The sequence below is a fragment of the Labrus bergylta genome, chromosome 5, assembly GCF_963930695.1.
Source record: "Labrus bergylta chromosome 5, fLabBer1.1, whole genome shotgun sequence".
Taxonomy (NCBI): domain Eukaryota; kingdom Metazoa; phylum Chordata; class Actinopteri; order Labriformes; family Labridae; genus Labrus; species Labrus bergylta.
Genome location: NC_089199.1, coordinates 3,295,085 through 3,313,523, shown reverse-complemented (window position 1 = coordinate 3,313,523; position 18,439 = coordinate 3,295,085). Strand labels below are relative to the sequence as shown.

The 18,439-nt window shown below is 38.8% G+C and overlaps 1 pseudogene; it reads left to right on the top strand.

The window, feature by feature from the left end:
- Positions 1 to 14,325: 14,325 nt before the first annotated feature.
- On the top strand, positions 14,326 to 17,911 carry LOC109984228 (von Willebrand factor A domain-containing protein 1-like; annotated as a pseudogene).
- Positions 17,912 to 18,439: the final 528 nt, after the last annotated feature.

Here is an 18,439-nt window from a genome sequence, read left to right as displayed (position 1 = left end):
GTCGAAACTTTCGCTACTCTAGTCATCTCCCCTCTCAAGCTGCAGTTGGGACAGTTTCTTCCCGACAAAGGGGGAACTGAAGATGACACAAATATACATTTTGTTCATGGCCTAAAAGTATTTATTCAGAAATCAGCGAAAAAGGGTCATCCGTACGGAACATCATTAGTACATCATTAGAGTACGCAACACGCTTAGTCCACATAGTTACATCTATGAGTTACATAAGGCTGCGGCTGACAGTAGCCTACACATGTTCGTGAAAATCTTGTTATTGATTTGGGGATAATAGGATGGCTGGATAGCTAAATAGTATTGTAGTTAAACATACGACCAAATTATATTTACTGTTTGTTAATACTACGCCAAGTTATTGACTTTAAATCTCGCTAGCAAAACGTTAGCTTTCTGGTTTAAAGCTGAAGAAAACTCAGAAGAAGAAACAACAGTGGGGGAACCAATGAAATTTGTTTGGGGAGTGGTCAAGGCAAACTCCCACCCCCACTAGCTCTACAGATACATAGATGACTTTTGCACCAAATATCTCAGTAAATGTGGCGCAAAAGTGATTTGTGTACCTGTAGTGGTAGGGGCGGCGCCAACTTTTTTTAATTTGTGACTGAAAAACCAGCATTTGAGACTCGTAGCGGCAGATTCAAGCAGTTGTAGTTATCAATGTGTTTGTGCTAGAAAAATATCCAAGAAAAAAAAAAATATTTGTGACAAAGTATTTTACAGGTGTGCAACTCTCATTGCATGACTTAAAAAAACGGGTGTGTGAATATATTTTGCACCATATTCACTGCAACAACTGTAGCAAAAAGTGAGCGTATGAGTTTCTTAATCTGTGATTTGTAAAATATAATTTGTGATTCATAGAATAGGATTTGTGCACCTGCAATGAAGAATTTGGCCTAAATCCTTTTAGCTTAAAGGTGTGCACTATTATTCTTGTTAGAGCACTCACTCTTTCTGCTCAGTGAGAGTGGTGAGAGAATCAACTCACTGCAATCAGTTGTGTGTGGCACTGATTGGCTTTGATTAAGCCCAGGTGTGGGGAGTTTTCATATACCCTGGCCCTTTCCGAATAGCCACTGTTCAGTAGGCAGTACGTACTATTCAGTATGGAGTTTCAGTATACTGAACTTTCGTGGTCATTCAGTATGCATTTTTTGGGTCCACCTCAGTATACTGAACATTTCAGTATGGATACTAACTTCCGGGTTTTATGCAGTATGGATCGGATGCGTGCTTTCAGGAAATGAATTGTATTTTACCACCCACAATGCTGTGCGAAATTAAACGTAAATCTTCACGTCACGTGCGCCTCCAAATCAAAACAAAGGAGCGTGGATTAATTTAAGAAATTTTTAATCTAGAGTTAAAGTCCCGACTGAAATCACTACTTTAAATTAACAACAGACTATATAAAAAATGTCTGCATTATTATAAAACCTTTCCCCCTCTATTTAAATAATGATTTAACTATTTAAATGCATCTTTATTGGTTTATTTTATATTACTGTCTTTCATTTGTACTTTCCTCTATGTACTGTATGTGATTTAGTTATTTAATCTGCCTTTTACTTGATTTACATAGTGATATTGTTTTTTGTTTACCTGACTGTAGATGCTAAACAAACCAAAAAAACCAAAAAAAAAAACGGGTGGATGCGGCCGGTTCGGGAAACGTAAATGACGTCACTTCCATACAGAATGAATCAGAAGAAGTAGGCACAAATATCTGCCTACTGTGTGTGCATACTGAATAGTAGGTACTAACAGTATGCAGCACAGATAGTAGGTACTGCAGACATTTGTTTTATTTTCTGTTGTTAATTTAAAGTAGCTATTTCAGATGGGACTTTAACTCTAGATTAAAAATTGAGTCAATTAATCCACGCTCCTTTCTTTTGATTTGGAGGCAGACGTGATGATTTACGTTAAATTTCGCACAACATTGTGGGTGGTAAAATACAATTACGTGGAATACGTACTGCATACTGCCTACTGCCTACTGAAAGATTCAGTATGTACTTGGCAATTCAGATACGGCCCCGTGTGTATAACTTGGGGTGCTGGATAGTTTCGTGTCTACTCCAGTCTTTTGTGTTATCAAAGATCTCCCTGGCAGCCTTTGCTTTTTGTTTCGTGTTTTCTGGGTCTCCTGGACAATTTTGGTTTTGAGTCAGCTGCTTGGTAGCAATGGTTTAGTTAATCCTTTTTGGTGCATTATTTAGGTCAGGAAGCCTGATTTTGTGGTTATCCTTCTGGGATAACTTTGAGACACCCCTGGGCACTTGCGTCCCAATCCCCCCCTTCCTGACTGGTACATTTTATATGTTTCCATCAGCCTGTTTTATGCGCAATTTCTGTGCATACATTCTAAATAAAGATTTAATTGTATCATTGAATTCACTTTTTTTCAGGAATATGTATAATTCACGGGGCAGTTGGACTTCTGCTGGACGGCGTCTTAAAGCTCACAGGTGTCTGACATTATAACAGGAGTAATTTATAGCCAAGCATTTCTGTTTATAAGCGTTATAAGCAACATTTTAACATAGGCTAGTGCAACCTAGGAGCTGCAGGAACAAATTTTAGATTATCAGCATGTTGTAATTTTGAATTGACTGAAAGTATTGTTTTTGTTCAAAAATAACATTAATCCTGAGAAATACAATTTGCCTAATAATTGTGCACGCAGTGTAATCTAGTTGATTATACAGTCAGCTCCACAAGTATTTGGACAGTGACACAATTTTTGTCATGTTGGCTCTGTACACCACAATACAATTGTACAATGACAATAAATATATCTTATCTACACCACAATGGATTTTAAATAAAATAATCAATGAAAAAAGACTATTTATTCTGAACTTGAAAGGTAGTATAGAGATTCTAGACCATAGAGCCTCTAGCTGGTGTGCACATTTAAACACAAGGATCACACAAGGTGAGGGGAGGACTGGGTGAAAGGAAAATACGTTGTGAATGCATTTCAAAGATTTAATCATTTAAAATATTTAATGAGAATAATTACTGTAATCGTACTCTCTTGGAAAACATTTAATTAGTAATTAACTGTTAAGTAAATTCAGCAGGTTAATCACTTTTGAGCGGTTGCTTATCAAGCCTTGCTAACCAAAACATCACCCATTGATTATTACTTGAGAGAACTTGAGAAGTAAAATGAAGTACAAAAATCTCATTTTCAGTTTGGTGACTATATTCCTTTGAAATAGAAACAGCACAAACACTTGCACTTCTGGACCTTTGGGCTGCTCCTGGCCCTTCTTCATCTTCTTTTTATTCAGGAAATCTAACCTGCATTTTGATTCCAGGTTGGAAACTTTTGTCTCCTCTTCACCTTCTTTCTTTTCAACTATGTTGCGGTAGGAGTGGAGCTGTTTGGAAAGCTGGGTAAGTCACACATTTACACACCAGCTTACTGCAAAGGGAATTTCAATACACCGCCTGCAGTGTGAAACCTTGATCAGCCTGTGATTTCATATTTTGACTTTGATTTTCAGTGTGAAAAAAACGTGTGAGCAACAGATCAGATGGTCGCGGTTGTGCTGAAATGAAAGCTGATGTAGTTTGAACAGTTCATGTTGGGGGATGAATTATCTGCTAAATCAAAAGTTTTCCTCTGTATTTATCAGAATGCACCAATGATAATCCGTGTCTGGGTTTGATTGAACACACCAACTTCAAGAATGTTGGCAAAGCGCTCCTCACACTCGACCAGGTGTACACAGGCAACAATTGGAGCCGGATCCTCAAGGTAGGCACCCAGCTATATCCCATAATCAAATATGTAAAGACCAGAGAGACATAATGAGACATTGTCTGCCCTCTTGTTGTAACCTACATCATAGAGCAGCAGGTCTGTGTGTCTGTTTGACCAGATACATACACACACAGACACAAGTCTGAAGTGTCACTGTTGTGAGATGTTTGCTTGTGTTGTGTTCAATGCAGCAGGAATTTTTAAACTCCAGCGACAGAGGAATCAAAAGAGGAACTTTCTAAATGAATTCTTCTGATTGTTTTACACGGAGTGACCTGTGATGCTGCTGCTCTGTACGAGCGAGTGGAAGAGCAAACTTTAGATGAGAGATCAAACAAACAGTCTATACCTTTCAGGCTTGTGTCATACAGATCTAGCTAATCCTCCAACCTCTTGGGCATGGTCATCTATTTTTACTGTCCAACACCCAGCTGACACTTTGTACAATACTTGACCATGTGTCTTCTCTACAAGCTGATTGTGTTTTGTTTTTTTCAGGACACATTGATGAAATGTCCTGTCGATGAAGATGTCTGTCAAAGGTACATGTCGTGGGTCTCCCTGTTATACTTCGTCATCATGGCCCAGTTTGTGCTGGTTAACCTGGTGGTGGTGTTAAAGGGAATTTAACCGTACGAAAAGGACGGATGTTTGACAATGGTTCACTTTCCAATTAGGTTGTATATTGTATTATATTTGTATACATTCCTGACAATATCTATGAAACTCATGTCAATAAAGCACAGTTGATTTGAATAGAAATATGTATAGGCTGCTGTTCCAATTATCTGGTCCATTCCACTCTACTTTGCCTACTGTTTGTCAATACTGTGGAAATGGTGAATTCCTGAATTTCCCTCGGGATAAATAAAGTATCTATCTATCTATCTATCTATCTATCTATCTTTTATTTGCTATTCTTAGCTATGGTATGCCTGGCAATATATTGATTTATGATTTTTGATGACATCAAAGTAGATTTAAAAATTTGGCAACCAGAAATGTTCATATGAAAGTAATATAACCCTCGGCTAATAATGACCTTACTTACTATTACTACTGATGTTCAGTTTAGCATGTGGTTTTCTGACTATCTCTGCGCGTGCGTGTGCACGTGTGTTTACCTGTGACAGAGTGTTCATGATAGTTTTCAGCAGAAACTCTTATCTTTTTTGCCTTCTGCACTAAAGAGACACAGCAGACACGAATTTCCGAAAATAAACTAATGCGGTGTGAGAGAATTAACAGCGTATCCATTGCAACGGACGCTGCTAGGCGATGTGACAAAACCCGTTGGCTGTGGGGGAGGGAAACAGTGTCATGGCTACATCAGTGGATGTTTAACAAAAGTATATTAAAAAAACTCAACATTAGCCATGGCAGTGGGCTATGAATTTGGCATTTAAATAAAGGCCTTAAAGGCCACTTTCAAATTCCAGTGCAGTTTCACTGTATTTGGAGGTGGTCTTTAAGGCAATGAGCAAACTTATTTAAAAATAAATCATTTCCTCTAGGTGTGAAATGAACTCCATCTTTTAAAAATAGCCCAGGACTGGCATGTCTAATTTGAGGTTGCTCAGTCATTGCACCGCCTATTGATCCAACAAATGTAGCCATAACACTGTTGACAAATCTTCGTGATTTGTCAATCTTCCTCGGATGGCTGCCATGCCTTCACTGGCACCTCTGGGTGAGGGCAGACAACATGATCTTCATGCCAGGGTGTCTTGCGTGGAGTTGATGAAGGTCCTCCTTCATCATATTGACCAGCACGACACCACTGACATGTCCCATGCTGTTGCCCCCACAGTGGATGATGAGGCCATCCGGGGGAGACCTCCCTCGCAGGGAGTTTAAGAAAAAGGGAAGGAGGCCTTTCCATCAGAGGCCACCCCAGCCAAACCAACTGATGCGGGTGTTGCTGAGGCCCTGGTTGCTTCCCTCCATCTCTGCAGCTCTCTGGGCACCTCGACGGACGCAGCTGTCACCAATAAGCCACACTGTGTCTATAGGAGAAATACAAAGGTGTTCAATTAATGCCTCAGACGAGACAAAATGTACAGTTAACTACATGTGACACCTCAGGGTGTTTTTTGTTATTAGCCACATCTGCAGGGATAATATTGAACAAGGTAGCCCCAACTCTAATAATAGATGCCAGTCTTAAAATACAATTTTGTAATACTTGCAGTTTTTTGTGGGTTCCACTGACAGTCCGTCACTGGTCACTGACGACGCCATGACTTCAAAGGGTTCTATAGAAAATAAAGATTCTATGATAAATATAAAATATATCTCCTTCAATGGTCATGTTCACCCACATCGCTGTTGACATCAGAAAATATAAGACACAGCCATTCCTCTTTTTAACAACCATGAACTGTATGCATTGTAATATTGAATTCTTCTGGATGTCTCAAATATTTATTTACAGTCTATGGTCTAACAGTAGGTTCATTAACAACAATTAAAGAAAATAAAAAAGCGGCAAATATCTGTCTTTTATTGTTTTATTAAGATGTCATATCTTTATTTTACCTCAGATTAAAAGAAGGGGGCACTACTTCCTGTTAAAGGAAGAAAATAACTTTAATGGTATAATTTAATTAATTAATCAGTCAGTTTCATATCTTAAAAGAAGTAAGTTCTGGAAATGTTAAACAAGAAAACACACAGACAAAGTCCTGAATTCTATGTGTAAAATTTAATATAAAAGGGGTAAACAGAGACTAAAAAAAATAATGTATAGATGAAACAGATAAAGAATATGATTATTAAGATCAGGATAATGCAATTATAATGTATGGTGACATAATATATTTAGTAATGAGATAAGACGCGGTATTGTTTGAATGACTTAATCAGAAAATGGTCAAAAAGAAAAAGTTGATAAAGAAATTTTGGGATTCTATTTGGAGGAGGGCTCTGAATAGACACGACTCAAGACTCAATCTTCCAACACCCCTTGCCACCAGCAGTCTTACTGTGAGATGTGTTCAATTGAACTCCGCCGGCTGGTCCCGCTTTTCAGTCTCTGGCAAGTGGTTCTTTCCAGGCCCAAAGTGGTCCACGGGCCAGATTAGATGCTCTTGACACCTTGGTCGGAGTATGCAGCTGGGATGGAGATTGTACATCGGTTCAGACGTCGTCTCAGAAGCTCCAAGAGGATCCAACAGGAAGAAAATATTACAGAGTCTTTTGATACGTCGATTTCCAATTCAGATTAACCGGATGGCCATCTTGATGAATCCAAATTAAGGAATTGCCGTTCAAAATTGAAGACTTTGGAGAAGAAAGTTCAAAAACCAAAAAAAGAAAGAATTGATGTTCCAAAAATTGTGCGTGAAAAAGAAAGTTCGGCAGAGAAGAAGTGATTCGGATCGAAGTCCAAAAAGAAGCGAGCAAGAGCTGAAGCTCTAAACTTCACAAACCAAAAAAAAAAGATAACTAAAGATCTGAGCTCAGTGTGAACTCTTATCACCTGGATGGGAGGAGGGGGGTCTGCAGGCAAAGAGGGGTGCTGCCCACGGGTGACTCTGACCGGAGGATTTGTTTAAACTAAACCGAGTTTACTCAATAAGATTAAGAATAAGAATCTAAACATATCAGTAGTGAGACAAGTGGAGACAGCACTGTTAGGAAGCTCTACGGACCACTCTGATTACTTCATACACGTCACCATACATTCATTTCGATATTATTTCTATCAGATCCACGTTGATGTAGGTTCACGTCATATATTTAGACAAACATTTCTATCGGATTCATGTTGAGATGAAAGTCACACCATCTGGGAACATCCTCAGTCAATCCCAGCCTGTAGGTGAACAAAACCATGTTATACAGTCAACATTCTTAATAAGGCATATTTTACGACTTTGCAGAGACTGGTTTCGGTCACAGTTCATGTCTTAGGGGTCAATTCATAGATAGCAGAGTGTTCTGTTTCCGCTTGATTGTTTATTCCAGGTATTGTAAAAGTTCATAATATCCTGTCTGAGAGGGAGACTTAAGTCATTGATCAGTTCCTTTGTTCCTTGGTAAAAGTAATGTTAATCCACAGTCCTGAGTCCTGCAGGAAGAGAGGTTGTAAAACGTGGCTGCTGATAACGGCTACAAGGGAATGACATGCAGGAAAGGAGCAACAGATCGGATTTAAACCCAGGCCGTCCGCTTGGAAGACCATAGCTTCCGTACATGGTGCGCTGGTTGTGCACTAACTAATGCGCCACCAGTGCCCCATGTTCTTTATTTTAAACATTTTTTTTTACATTTTAAGATTGAGAATTATACTATGATTTAAAAACACAACATTTAACAAACAACAAGAGTTTCCTTCTACACTGTTTTATATTTATGTTTTACACCGAAGACAATTCATCTTACCAGTGTTAACCTCTGAATGACTATGTGCAGTGACAGTCATAGTTCAGTCAGTTATGTGTTTTTTTTTTTGTTTGTTTGTTTTTTTGGGCTTTTTGTGCCTTCAGTGGAGAGATAGGACAGTGGACAGGGATAGTCTCCCCACCTCCCCTCTGACAGGGATAGTCTCCCCCCCTCCCCTCTGACAGGGATAGTCTCCCCACCTCCCCTCTGACAGGGATAGTCTCCCCCCCTCCCCTCTGACAGGGATAGTCCCCTGCTGTGAGGAGCATATGTGAACGACTAGTTCGGGAGAATCTCTGGAGAAGTCCTCCTGTAAATATCTAGATATTATCCGGAGTGCATATGTGAAAACGACTTATTTTACCACATTTCACCAGCCCATTTGACCTGTTTATTGGAGGCCCAGGTTAAATAGCCATTTTTTTAAATTGTATTTCTATAGCACACATAAGAACACATCAAATAGGATTACAAAAATATAAAAGGTGTGTCAGGAGGTTTACAGAGGTCAAGAAGCCAACAGGCTTATACAAGGGACCTCACCTCTTAAGAGACAAAGAGAAAGAAAACAAAACAACTAAGAAAAGAGAATTACACAATTTCAAAACTAAATTAACTATACACATATACATACACACACAATTACACACATACATACATACATGCATACAATAAAAAGAGTGAAAATTTAAACCACTATCAGCTAATAGGGTGGCTGTGACTCAGTTGGTAGAGTCGTCGCCGCTCAACCGGAAGGTCGAGGGATCGATCCCCAGCTGAGTAACATGTCCGATGTGTCCTTGGGCAAGACACTTAACCCTGAATTGCCCCCGCTGCTTCAGTGGTGGTGTATGAATGGATTAGTTACTTCTGATGATACTACACATTGATCACTACCATCAGTGTGTGAAAGGCTATGAGTGAGTGTGTGTGACATGTGGTGTAAAAAGTGCTTTGAGTAGTCGGAAGACTAGAAAAGCGCTATATAAGCTCAAGTCCATTTACCATTTCCTCAATGAAATAGGCATTAATTTTTTGAAAAGGTAGAGTGAATGAGTGAGTTAATGGGAAGAAAAAAATAAATAATAATATATATATATACAGTGGGTACGGAAAGTATTCAGACCCCTTTACATTTTTCACTCTGTTTCATTGCAGCCATTTGCTAAAATCAAAAAAGTTCATTTTATTTCTCATTAATGTACACTCAGCACCCCATCTTCACAGAAAAAAAACAGAAATGTAGAAATTTTTGCAAATTTATTAAAAAAGAAAAACTGAAATATCACATGGTCATAAGTATTCAGACCCTTTGCTGTGACACTCATATTTAACTCACATGCTGTCCATTTCTTCTGATCCTCCTTGAGATGGTTCTGCTCCTTCATTGGAGTCCAGCTGTGTTTAATTAAACTGATTGGACTTGATTAGGAAAGGCACACACCTGTAGAGATTTCTGATGAGACGATGAGAAAAGTGACAATTTGTCTCTCTACTCAAGAGACAAAAGACCAAAACTGATGACGATGATTTCAAGGGTTTTAAATATTTCTGTATGTATGATGGATGTGTAAATATGGGCATAAAAACAACAAGGGGTGGTAATCGCTAAACCTGCCTAGCATGCCCCTACTGCCTTCAAACAGCTTTCAGTTCATCATTTTGTGCTTTCCGGCAATTTGATTGTTATTCTGCTCCAGTGTCACAATGAAGAATCCTTGACAACATGCAGCACTCATGATTTCTGCAGCACTCTTCATTATTAACCAGGACACGTCACACTGTCAGTCTTTTATTGGACTCAGAGCCGAGCTGCTATCCACTGTCAGGACCAGTGTTACATCTGAGACGCCAGCTGACTGTAATCAGCTGTGAATAAACCAGGGCTGTTTTCGAAACCACATACTATACTACTAGTACATACTGATTTGGCCAAAATGCAGTATGCAGTATGCCAAAAATACCAGGATGTCATACTGATTCGGGAAAAATGTACAGTATGCATTGGACCAGTCTACCTCGCATACTGTTTCCCACAATGCAAAGTGCCAGGTCAGAGATCAAAATGCCGGAGCGTAGCTGTTTGAACTCGTCGGTGGCGGTGACTGAATATCTTTCCACATTATGGACATGAACCAATAACAAATATGACATGTTCATATATTTATATGTATTACCTGCTTTTCAGACTTTGTGTCCCAGCTGGACAAGCAGCTGCAGTTACAGGGTCCTTGGCTTGCTCTTCATATTATTCACAGCTGAGTAAAATTTAAACCTGAATGTCTGAAAAGTATTCTACAATTTTAATAGCATGCCAATCATATTTCAACCCAGGGCATTGTGTATAAATGAATATTTGAGAGATTGTAGACTTGTTTTTTTAATTATGTTAATTACCTCCAGATGGGCTGTTGTTAACTTCCACATTCCAGGACCGGAAACCAGTTTGACCGTGCCAAGCATACTGCAAAATAACCGACGACTGGCAGTACGAACTCAGTATGCAGTAAACAGTATATACTGCATACTTATTTAGATAGTAGTATGTAGTACGCGGTTTCTAAAACAGCCTAGCCGATACCAGAGGGCCATCACTAAACAGGCTCCTCTATAAAAGTCTATACAGTGGCTGTGCCCGACATCACTCACTCATTCCCTCCTCGCTGTACACTGAGTTATATTTAGTGGACTATATAGTGCAATCATTCGGCACTATTGCTCACTCTCCCGCCGCAGACAGTGACTTCATTGCTGTCGCACAACTTAAACATGCATCTAAACTCCAGGCCGAGGATCAATAATAACTGTAAATAACATGAATTTCAGTGGATACGTATATTATACTGAGATATTTTCACAAAGCAGTTAAAAATAATAAATAAATGTAAAATACTTAATTATCAATTAAATGATTTGACATATTTTCTCACCAAAACTCTTTTTTTTTGTACTTACAGACTCTGATCTCTTGCCTGTCATCATCATTATGACTTCAGTAAAAATGCCCAAATATGAAAAATGTGTGTTTCTGTGTTCATGTGATGGCTCCTATCGTCCGTCTGAGTCAAACGCCATACGCAAAAAGCTTTGAACCGCAATGCATGATGTTATATATGGCTTGGATAGTGACCATCAGTTGTACACTACTTTTCACAATACATTGTGTGATACAATGAGTGGACTACATATTCACTAGTGAATAGTGAGTGATTTCGGACACAGTGTTTCAAGTTAAAGAAGTATTCATGTTCTAGAAATTATCCAAACATGCAATTATTAAATATTAACAGGTTAATAAAATTATTGCTGGTCTGATAATGTGGCCTTTAAAGGCTTTATATGTGATTTTTCACACTTAAATATAATATAAATCAAGTATATCCTCTGAAAATAACTCTGTGAGTCATGACTGTCCCACTGTGATGTTTTCAGAGTTTTCAGAGTCCTATCTTCACTTTGTTTACGTCGCCAGGACGGCCGGCTGACTCCTCCCCTCGCGTATAAAAGTTGTTTAATTGAGGGACTAGAGAAAAGAAGAATAACATACTGTACTCACTGCTTAACTGTGTTTCTAGATCACGCTCATTTCAGGTAAATTTACATGCAGTGTGAAGATACGAGCATAATAAAGATCACTAGCATTAGCATGCTAACACAACAATGCAGCGCAAGTTGATTTGGTTTCATGCTGGTGCTCAAGGGCGACATCTGCTGGATCAAAAAAATCACATATAGAGCCTTTAAATTATTCCTTGACAAAGTGGTCTGTAATGAGTACATTCATGAAATGGACTGGAAAGAGAACGAAGTACAAGAATATTAACACAATATCACACAAAGCCAAAGGCTATTATTATTTGAATTTATTTGTATTTATTTATATATATATATATATATATATATATATATATATATATAATATGCTATTTCCTTAATCTTTACTGTGCCAAAAATGTGAATACAAAAATAAGTTAAAAAGAAATTAAAATGATGGTGGTCCAGTTTATTTGAAGTGATGGTAGAAAAAATGATCTGACCCATTGTTTTAGAAATAGTTTCACACCACCAATTGAAATGCATTGACTTTTTAAAGTCGTGCGAACAGCTAGCATCTTAAAATTTAACTTTTCCCTCAAATTATAACCCCTCTCTGTCAAAAAAAAGTTTTTGAATATTACCTGGTAGCAGTTTGTTTCTTGCTTTGAACATGATTTGTGCCACTTGATAGTCAACCAGGTCAATGAACTTTATAGTACGGCAATGTAAAAAAAGGAGATTGGTGTGATCATAATATCCTGCTTTATTGATTGTTCTTATGGCTTGTTTTTGAAGTGTGACTAGTGGTAGCAGTGATCTTTTGTAAGTGGTCCCCCAGACCTCCACACAGTAATTTAAATAAGGTAAGATCATTGAACAGTAGAGAATATGCAATGATTTGTGATCCAATATATGCTTTGCTTTACACAGGACTGAGATGCTACGTGACAGTTTAGATTTAACATGTTTTATGTGAGGTTTCCAGCAGCTCTTCAAACATTGCCCTTTTAAAAATCCATGAATTCCCCGGGAATATGTTGCATAGCATGCATGTCGTTGCCTTTGGCATTCAGTTAAAAAGAGAACACTCTGTCCCAAATAGCCAGACAAACAAAAACATATATTATGCACATGAAGATGTGCGTCCAAACATGAAGAGAAAACTGTCATTGCCAAAATCTTCATGGGAAATTCCTGCTTCCCATCTCATATGGAGGGCTGGTGGTACTACAGGCCTCTACACGCACCAGACAACAGATGATAAGGTAACGAAGGAAGGAAATGCTCCATCCATAGTTCTGTGTACTCTCAGTCAATGCCTTTAATCAATATCTTTAAGTGCCCTCCTTACTATGTTTTCCCTGTTTTTTTACAAGAGGTATTTTTGGATCAAAGCTGTTGCTTGAGGGCTTTCTCTACATCTCAAAGTTGGAAGCTATGATGTTCACTCCCCTTTTTATGACCATGTCCATAATGGAATCATCCAGTCTTCAAGGAAAGTAGGTTACAGCTTAATTCCTGTCCTGTGTGGTCGATATTCTTGTAAACCTGTGCTGTTGTGATAACAAATCCTGTTAATTTGTGCAGCAAAGGCAGAGGGCTGACAGCACTTTAATCTGGAAATTAATCAGTAGGACTTCTCAGCAGAGCCAGAGCTCATCAACATGGTGTTAATAAAATGGCTTTTCAACAGCATCTATCCCTGCTTTGTGCTAAACTAGACCGTGATTCTTTTACAGTGTAGAAAATGAAGAACTGGTAGTTAGTTATTAATGTATAAGTTCATGTTGCCTGACAGCAAGAATTCATAGTATGTCTTCTTCAGCAGTCTTCTTTTGATTAATCGGTCAAGGAACATTAGCTCATGGACTATCACAAGCAAATAAGCTGGGATGCTAAAGTGGCAGTTGATTTGTCACTTAATATACACAGAATGAATAAAATCAGTAAGTGGAAGTTTCAAAGTGCTGCAGTAAGAGTTATAAAAGCAAACTTCAACAAGGAGAGGAGGACCTACTCTTCCCCCACACAGTTGTGAGGCTGAGTGTGACCTGAGTGTTTGATCTAAAAATCCAGACTTTGTAATCCACCTGAGCTATACAAATATGAAAAACAACTTTATAGCAACTTATCTAATGAACTACATAGTAAACATTTAAACTATGGACTTTGTAACAATACTTGTAAACTTTTGAAGCAGTTAGTATACAAACACATCCACCGTTAATTATACAGTATGATTCTTCCATCGTAAATCAGACTAATAATAAAAGCAAGAACATTTGTGTACACTCTTGATAAACGTGCAGCCTTGAGCCAACTGGATGTGTAAGCCTGAAGACATACTGTCTGATAAACTTGCACATGAAATATTTGTCTTGATTAAAATCTGGCGTCAGCACATTTTACTGATGAAGGATACCAGTGTGGTTTGTAAACAAACGTGTTTTACCACAGATGTATCTAAAAGCAGAATCAAAAAAAGCTCTGGCTCCTGTCTCTGCATGAGGAGGAGGAGGAGGAGGAGGAGGAGGAGTTGTCTAAAAAAGTGAAGAACGCTTGTGAGTTATGAGAGAAATAATCTAACAGTAAAGCACAAAACAGCATCGCCTGGGTTAATACTGTCTGTGGAGTCATATTCACGACTAAACAAAAGTTCGGTTCACAAGGGGCATAAAACCTGCGGAAGCGGCTACAGAAAGGCAGACTGGACAATTTTTTTTTTCACCTGCCTGAGTTATTACTGATCATCACAGTATCTTTTTTTAAATACTGCTGAGAAATGAAGAAGTCCTTTCTATTGAGCTGTGTTCTTTTGTGGGCGATCATACGGCAGGCCAACATGCAGGTTTCTTTACCTGCCACAGGTGAGTTCATTATATAAGTTATATACAACAACACAAATCATAAAAAAAGGTAGGCTACAGATCTGTTGCTGAATGAAGCATGGACAAGACAGGGACCCTCGTGGACAAATACAAAGTTGATCGCATTGCACTGTTTCATTACTTTTAATTATAGGGCATAATGGGTGTGTCTTTTATGGTCGATATTCACAGTGTATTATTATCAAAATAACTGTCTGTCATAGTCATAATGGCTGTGCTAAATGACTGACATTCATTTTAATGTCAGTATTAGGAAACAGATCAGTTTATCTGTCTTGAATAGGTCCCATATTCGCAATATCTGAATGCCTCTGTAAGTGCAGCTTCAATATTTAACTGTGTAAAATGAAGTTGTTAGAATCTCTCTTTGTCTCACACCTAAAATGGCTCTTATGCGTCAAGGAATTTTTATAAAATTATTATTTAATAATACTACTAGTAATAATAACTATAATGATAATAATAGGCTATTAAAGTACATGACAGAGGGTATTATTTAACTTTCTTCCTTCACTGTTTTTGGGGCTTTAGGGGACAAGGATCCAGGTGGGCAAACTGGATTTTAGTTGTTTGGTGACGTCCCATGGAACAAAGGATTAAAAAGTATTAACTGTACCACGCTTTGGAAAAATTTGTCTTTCCAAATAATGACGTCATTAGACATATTACAGCCAAACTGGGGCTCAGCTTTAAAACATATGTAGTGTACCCACCAGCAAGGGTGTGGTGCTGCATTTATTGCCTGAGTGATTTTTACTATTCAAGGTTGGAGCAATTACTCTAAATCAACAACTTCTTTCCAAGCTTACCTGTTGTATTCCCATGTCTCATTTTCCATTTTTATTTAACTTAAATACGTTAACTGAATATTTTTTGATGCAGAGTATAAAATGTTGCCATTTATAAAAAAAACTTGTCATATTCCTAAAAAGGGGAATTTTTTGGTGGCCCTAAACAAAGTAATTACTGGTTTGAGTGAAAGAATACCTTTCAATGAAACAAAAATGACATGGCGTTTGTCCTCCTGTTTGTGCACAGTGATAAACTGCTGTGAAGGGGATATACTCCTCCTACTGGACTCTTCGGGAAGTATAGCAAACTATGAGTTCTCCCGCTTGTTGCAGTTTACTGCTGAGCTCCTTCACCCCTTCACATTGGGCCGTGGGCACGTAAGAGTCGGCCTGCTACAGGTGGGCACACAACCAAACCTTGAGTTCAGCCTGGATGTACACAGCACTCAGGAGAGCCTGCAAAAAGCTCTGCGGAGAGTCAACCAGCTGCAGGGAGACACAAAAACAGAAGCTGCACTTAGAGTCGCCCTCGAGCTTCTGTCAAAGATGGAGAATAATGTTCCAAAGATACTGTTGTGGCTGACTGATGGTGTGCAGCCTGGCGATGTGGATGAGCTGATGACAGAGCTTAAGGCGCAGGGAGTTTATGTGTTAGCTGTGTTTACAGTACATGGCAACTATCAGGTGTTACAGCGTGCAATTACACCACCTCTGGAGTCTCACCTCTACTCTGTCGACATAAACAACATTGAAATCATCACTGAGGACCTAAGGGAGGCAATCATCGGTATGTGTGTGTTTGAAATAGAACTGAAAAATTATTCACTCAGTGTTGATATTTGGTCTTTTCTCATTTAACTGTCATTCCTCTTGTTTTTTTTTATCTGTAGAAATAATTCGAGCAGAGATGCTGCGTGTAGTTCACTTGACTTCCTCCAGTGCCGTGCTGTAGTGGCGTCCTGTTCTGAGCACAGGCGATGGTTACTATGAACTCTACTACATCTCTGAATTGATATCAGACTCTGAGATTAGACGTATTTTACCGGGCGACTCTAGCTGGGCAGAGATAATAAACCTGCAGCCTGACACTTCTTACAAAGCCTTCCTCTGCCCAGAGTCCAACCAGAGGCTGTTTAACACACTGTCTGTCAGCTTTCACACACTTCCAGGTGAGAGGATGCACTGGATTTGATTTGATTATTCTTTAATGCACTCGAGAAATCATTCTTTCTGTATAGTATAAAATAGCAAAAGAGTGGTAGTAGAACTGCATAAAAACTGACATATATACTCCATTTGGTTGCTGTTACAGATATTTTGGTCATTTTTAAGATCCTGCTTAGTAGAAGGAGTTTTTTTAATTGTCATGAAACTGAAGACATTTGTATTTTCATTTTTACATTGGACATGTATTATTAGTATTCAGTGTCTAATGTCCCCCTTCTTCCAATGCTCTCCTCAGATGTTTTAAGCCCAGTGGTGGTCTCCCTGTCAGATTCCGGCCCACATCAGATCCGTGTGAGCTGGGGTCCCTTGCAGCCAGCCGAGTCCTTAGATATGTGGTTGAATATGGAACTATTCCAAGCGGATCAGTTCAGACTTTGGTGTTAAACAGCCAGCAAGGCCAGCAAACAGGCCTTGCTGACCGGCCTGGCTCCTGGCACTCAGTACCTGGTTACAGTCAGCGCTCTTCATGTTAGTGGAAAGGAAAGAGCCATGTCTGTAAAGGCATGCACTCAGGAGGGTAAGCTTTCAATTTGAGGTTTCTGTGTGTTTAATTGACTTTCTGTCAGTTGGTCATCTTTCCAGATGGTTTAGATTGCTTTAGTCAAAAGCGTTTATTCATTTGATCTCTTCATAAAAAGCTTACCTTAAGAGTTTTTTTGTGAATCATTCATCTGACGACGTAGATTCAGAAACAGACAATTCAGACAACTTTTTTTTTTATCAGTGTGCATGGACCAAGGCGCACACTGGCACTCTGGCACCCTCGTGTTTCCACTTCATTTATGACACACACAAGGGCCAGGCAAGGATTAAAATAAGCATACATTTTAAACAATAAATAAATAAATAAACAAATGAATTAATTAATAAATAAGGCATGGATGGCTAGGATGCATTGCACTTCACACTATATGACAACATTCTAAGAATGTATGTGTATATGTAAGGATCACATGTAGAACCACTAACAAGGAATACTATAAAATAATACAATAAAGCTTTCATTATAAACAACTGCTTTCAAGGTTGAACAGCCTGAAAGTAGAATAAATTAAAGAGTTAGAATATCAGTTTGTTTTCCTTAAAGTGTTGCCCTGAGGGCAAACCTGCACAGCTTTTACTGGAAGCCCTCCATCTCCTCTGCCTACCTGCCTCCTACCTCTCGGGGAACACAACTCACACACCTTGCACCAAGCAGCCGAGTGTGCGTGTCACCAGTTTACAGCTCTGGTCAAGGAGATGGGATATGCTGCACTGCAGAGACCCACACAGGTTGGCTGAGCTGATTACTTCTATCTGCTTTTTTTTTCGTAATACATGAAATCCTGTTCACACTTTGTCAATATCACATCATTGAATAAACCAAAAGTGATGTTTCTCTGTCTCTTCTCTTTGTTAGAATCCAGAAAGACTGATTAATTATCAGGTAGCTGGGGCAAAAACATGGGATTTCAATTCGCTGATGCACAGGACTGGACTGACTCTACCTGCACAATGACTGAGCAAAAACCTGGAATGGTTATTAGTTTTTATCTCCAGCGAGTCCACCAACTTTGCAAAAGGTCTGTCCACCAACAAAGTTGTTTGTTGGAATAAAATCAGGAACATACAAAGCAGAATAATATTTAAAATTTTCATGCAAGTTTTTGAAGAATGAGGGTACATTTGATTATATCTCAGTGACAGCTTCAGCCCCGGGTCATATTAACAATTCAGGGCTTTCACGCAGCTGGCATGAGCAGTGCATCTCGTGTCGGAACTCTAATGAACAGCTGACAGGGTGATGGCTTTAGTGTGTGAAGGATAAGTCCCGT